The following is a 5942-nucleotide window of genomic DNA, read 5'->3' on the forward strand; positions in this document are numbered from 1 at the left end:
CTGACTTGTGTTTGCCGCTCCAGAGTCAGTATTCCTCTTTGCCGTTAGCATATTTTGTGGCAATCTCCATCATCCGAGTCAGGGACATATCTCCGGTCCGAATAAATTTCAGATTGAGCTCCCTGTAACGAACGCCTTCCTTAAAGGCACAGACTGCTTGGTGATCCGACACATTTTCCACTATGTGGTGCAGAGTGATCCATCTTTGGATATAATCTCTCAAGGTTTCATCGGTTTCTGCATGCAATGTTGCAGCTCCGGTAGACCAGCAGGTCTTTTGCAGGTGCCTTCGAATGTTCTGGTAACACTCGGGCCAACTCATCCCAATTCAGAATGCTCCCAGGGGCCAGCTGATTCAGCCAGGCCCTGGCAGAACCTTCAACCATCAGAGGGAGGTGCTTCATAGCCACCTTATCGCTGTCGCCTCCAATGTGTACAGCCAATCGGTAATCTTCAAGCCATGTGTCAGGCTTTGATTCTCCCGTGAACTTGCTGATGCCAATCGCCAATCTGAAGTTGTGAGGAATCTCAGCCGCCCTGATGGCTCTTACGAAACACTTCGGGCCGGAAACATGGACCCTGCTTCCACTGGGCCTGTCTCTGTCCAGCCCTTCTCTGTAAGCTCTGTTCCGGTCGACCAGACCTTGCACAAGGACTGACCTTGCGTCGAAGCCAGGTTCTGTGGGGTCAACTGGAACTCTGTGGTCATTTCCATACGGTCTCCTATCATCATACCGCCGGGGCGCGTATGACCCGTCCCTCAGAAGGGGCGAAGGCACTCGATGGTGGTTGTCGCAGACGTACTCACGATCATAATCTCCATGAGCTCTTCCTAGGTTCCGATCTTGGCGATGATCACGATCTCCCGCAAAGGTGACCTAGGACTGTGTGCTGACTGGATGGTGTCTGCTCTTACTGATCGACTGTGAATTCTGTTCTGCGACTGGGACACGGCGGAGTTCTGGTCTCCTGCTGCTCGGAGCAGTGCCCTGATCTTCTCCAAGCCCCTTCCAGCCTCCGAGCGAGACGGCTGAATGGACTCTGCCATACGTGCAGCAGCTGCAAGATTCTGAATCGGTGTGCAGAATACCTGAGTTTCCGGTGGAAACAATTGCCGTGAACGTCGACTGGATCCGGGGATCAGCCGACGGGCACGCTCATCGAGAGAATGTTGGAGATTCTCCAAACGAGTGCGCTCAGCCAGCATGGCCAGGCGTACTTCCTCCAAGGCCTGAGCCTCGGCGGTTTCCCCTATGATGGGGGTCTGGAGGGCCTCCTCATTGCAGTGGTGCATCCCCTCCCTCTGGTGCGAGCTGAGAGATTGGGGCTGATACTCCTCGTGGCCGAATGACGGGCCGTCGCCATCACTGTTGCTGCCGCAGCGATGAAAACCAGGTGGGCCGCGATGGGAGTCGACCATGAGGACTTCCGTCTTGGGGTCACAACTCCCGCTCTCAAAAAGTGTGTCTGCTAAGTTAGTCGACGGGTCGACTGGACCGCAGTGAAACACGTCGGGCTCGATCGCCATGACTTGGGGGGTGAACGCCTGCCGAGCCACCGCATGCTTCACCCATCGCTGGAGCCGCGGTCGACCAGACCGTTTGTGGCGGCGTCCAGCAGAGTGAGAGGACGATGCGGGGACCGACTGTTACAGGGTCGATGGCTGTCGAAGGAGGACGCTATGGGCACTTGCACGGAAATGCGACGAACCGTGGACTGGCAGAGCCTCGACGTCGAGGGGGGCCTCCTGGAGCCAGGCGGAGTCGTCGGCGACGAAGGTGAGCGCGCCGAGTCGGAACTCGCGGCCCACGACCAAACTGCTGCCGGAAACCATGTTGATGAAGATTGTAGAAAACGCAACCTCGCCGGAAGTCGCTAAGACGCTTTGCCCCATGGTGGGCGTCAACTACTGACAGTAAGATTAGGGGGTAAGTATGAGGAGGCAATGTCCTAGCTACAGCGAGAATGTACACACGAGTTTACGAGTTCAGGCCCTTCTCGGAGGAGGTAAAAGCCTTATGTCTCGGTGCCCTGAGGCGGCCGGCTGGAATATGGTGTGTGTTATAGGGGGTGTGAACCCTTGTCCCGGAGGAGGGGTTGGCTTATATAGAGTGCGCCAGGACCCCACCCCACCTCCGTTACAGGGGTTCAATGTACATGAAGGTAGGGCGTTACTGATAACACCAGCTATAAAGTGTATTCAATGGCCTTAAAGACTACGGAGTGAACGCCTGACCGTTGCTGTCTTTAGTGACTCCTGGTCTTCTTTGGTCGAGTGGTCCTCTATATAGCCGAGTGACTGTAGGAATGAGGGGTATCCGAGTGAGGTGATTGGTCGAGTGGCTTCCACTCGACTACTTCAATTGATACCCTCTGTTGCTCTTTAAATGTCTTTGCTTCTAGGTAGTGACCTTGGGTGGGGCGTATAGGTCAAGCGTACGACCCTACCCTAGGTCTATGTCATCATCACCACCCTCTTCTTTCGTGCCATCCCCGCTGGTGCATTGCACCATGGCCATCGGCGAGGATCGTGCCCATTACATGCACATGGTGCGGAAGGAGCGGTACCTGGAGGCGCAGGCCGATGCCGCCTACAACCACCAACGACTCCTGTGGGAGCACCTTTAGGCGGCGGAGCAGCTCACCGTCAGCAAGGCGATCGCGCCGGACGCGGACCTGGCAGAGTAGGAGGCCTTGCTCAACTCCTACCGCTCCACCCGTGAGATCCGCCTTGCCCACTAGCTGTACTTCCAGCATCAGGCGGCACTTGTGGCAACCTACAAGGAGTTCGACGAGGCAACAGATAAAGTTTGGGGCAAGACCGACGACGAGGAGGACATCGCTGGCGACGCTGAGGCCGAGCCCCGCCGCCACGATCAAGAAGCAGGCACGTCTGCAGGCACCACCGGCAACAGGAAAGAGAAGTACACGGTAGGTCACCGCCGCTCAGGTCCCAAGAAGGCCACCGCTTGTCCCCTCCCGTCGATGCCAAGCTTGGTGGGCTGAGCATTGTCGGCCTATTAGTCGCTTGGCGCGACATGGAGACGGACAACTTCAGTTCCCTGGCCTCCGGAGGTAGAGGTTACGAAGGCGGAGCTGGAGAAGGCGAAGCTTCATTTTTGGGGCTCATGGCCGGTGATGGGGAACGGGCATCGTCAATCTTTTAGATTAGTTGTTATACCTCTAGAGTCAGACGGGCACCTCTTTTAGTTGAACTATGTCCGAAATGTAAGGAATTACGTAATTGTTTATATGAAATCTAAAGGAAATCCGCCTTGTTTGCGTGAACTTCGTCCGGTTTGTATGAAAATCCAGCCAAGTTTGAATGCATGTTGTCCGACTGTTCGGATAGTAGTTCAAATGTATGCGGACATCGTTGGATGGCAGCCTTCCACATCCATGTCCATGCACTGATCTTTTTTCTGCAGATGGATGCGAAAGAAAATTTACGGGTCACCGTTGGAGAGGCCCTAATATAATGCCCCTGCAACAAGACCTTCTGAGAAAGTTATCGGTTAAGATTTCTTATCCATTTTGCATCATGACCTGCATGACTTATGACTACTCATTGTATGGAAACTACTGGCTCAAGAGCTGTTCCTGACACGATACATAAATTGATGTGATAATTCATTCAACCCAAGGCTGACAAGATTGTATTCTAACTCCTATAGTTTGTTCGCTCATTAGGAAATGATAGTTAGGGCAACTCCAACACGGTATATTAAAACGAGCACCATCAAATGTCCGTAGACATGTTCAAATGTGTCCGCGAACAGCCGAGTGGATGCTAGCTGTCAAATCATATTCATCAAATGTCTACTCCTTGTCAAGCGAAAACGGAAGAGATAAGGGAGGGAGAGGAAAAATTGGTCTGTGGTGGTGGGGGTCCAAAGCTTTCAGCGTGCGACTCCCTCAACCTACGTTTGCTACCAGTTTGTTAAATTTTGAATATTTGTCCGTGTCCAGGGACACGTCTGATGACTTTGGTTGGATGGCAAAAAGCGTCCAGTCTACACAATTTAGAATCGATTTGATGTATCACGTTGAGTACTAATTTCTTTAGGAGACGGTTGGTGTGGTTAGGAATCACGAATAGTAGGAGTATTGTAGAATGGTTGCAAGGACAATGTGCTGCACTAATACAGTACAGTTGCAGCGCCCAATCCCATGATTATCGTCCAAATAAAGTGCGCACGGGTGGAAGAATCGGACACTGGTTCTAGATTGGTCTTTTTAATATTGTTTGGAAAGTTTAATTACGATGTAATACGCGGAAAAGGGAGAAATCAACAAAGGAATGCGCACGTACGCCAGCCGCACTAGTTAATTGCGGTGGTGGTGCCGGTCGGCCGCGCCGCGATGATCACGAGTAGACCACACGACGACCCAATAATGCATGCAACCTCCATACGTACACTCGAGAAGATGAGCTAGAACTCAGGGTCCTACGAAGGTTTTGTTTAACAAATCGGGGCTGTCCCCTATCTACCTGATCACGCTTCATGCATATCATGAGCCAGGAGACCACTAATCCATTAAGCGGAATAGTTTGACCGTGATGAATGTGCAAAAATGCTAGACCTACGTAACCGGGTACGTAAAGCTACGTTCCTTCCTTCCTTCTCAACTAAACATCCCTCCTGAGTTTCACGGGTGGGCCTGGGCCAATTTTCCCTTCCAACCAAAACAGGCCAGGTCAGCTTTTACGTAGGTTACGTACAAATCCTTACGTAGGTGTAGCAAAGCTCGTGTGGGCACTATGGCGAGGAGAGGCAAAGTGCAGGTTTTTCGTTGGATTGGATTGTCTAGCGTCCCGACGCATGCATGCATGCATGGGTCGTCTGGTGGTGGCGATCAGCCAAAGGAAGGCAGGGACGTGGCGATTGGCGAAGATAAAGAGGGGACAGCGAGCCGAAGTGCTAGACCACACTCTCGTCTCCTGTGTTGGATCGTTAATAGCTCGTGCTCACAATATCTTAAGACGACGAGTTGAATGGCTGCAAACAATGCTCCCAGTCACATCAGATTTTGGGTTATTTGTTCCCGTCTGTTTGTATTTGTATAAACTGCTCGGTGATGAAACTCGAGAGCGCAAAATTATGCCGAAAGGGCACAAGGGGGAAGAGGCTCGCCCAAAGCATAATCAGTCGATGGACAAGGCCAGAAAAGCAAGCCTTGATCGCCGGTCCCGATCGTAGCTGCTCCAGCACCGTCCAAACTAGTGGCAGTGGGACGGATTCGCTGCCTTCATGGTGGTCTGTATTTTTTGACAGAGAGCCGTGCAGTGCCGAGATGATTCATAGTACCGTCCTCTTTCTTCAACAGTCAAGCGCAATCTGTCGTCGAGTTACGGTGCGCTTTTGAGTATGCTGATTTCCATTTTGCTTTGGAGAAGGAGGAGGATCTCCATTAATTATGCGTTGGAGGCTGTGTAGTCGGGCTACATATACAAAGTGCCGAAGATAGATAAACAGGCCCTGGATGTCCTAGTAGTGGTAAGTACATCTCCTGCTCATGCATGCATGGCTGGGGTCGTTTGATCAGCCAAGTGGTTCTGGTCCGGTTCCTGCGTGGGGATTTGATTCCATTTGCATACATCTGTGCATGCATGCGCATCGTGATGGATCGTGCATGCTCGGTGCAGTTGCTTGCACGCTCCAGCGATTCCCCGCCCAGCGGACCGATCGGATCAGCGGCCGTCAGCCACGACCAAAAAAAAGCAGCGTTATACCGAAAAAGACTTTCGCCCCGTTTTATATATAAAGCAATAACCCACAAGCATCCAGTACAACCACATGCAACGCCACCACAACACACGCACACACCCAGGACATCAGGGGCGGAGCCAGAAAATTTGGACATTGGGTTCACTTCATGACTCCATTGTGAGAACTTAGTACTGATATGTAAAGTGTAAGTCTAATTTTAAATTATCTTAC

Source organism: Triticum dicoccoides, chromosome 5B (assembly GCF_002162155.2).
Source record: "Triticum dicoccoides isolate Atlit2015 ecotype Zavitan chromosome 5B, WEW_v2.0, whole genome shotgun sequence".
Taxonomy (NCBI): domain Eukaryota; kingdom Viridiplantae; phylum Streptophyta; class Magnoliopsida; order Poales; family Poaceae; genus Triticum; species Triticum dicoccoides.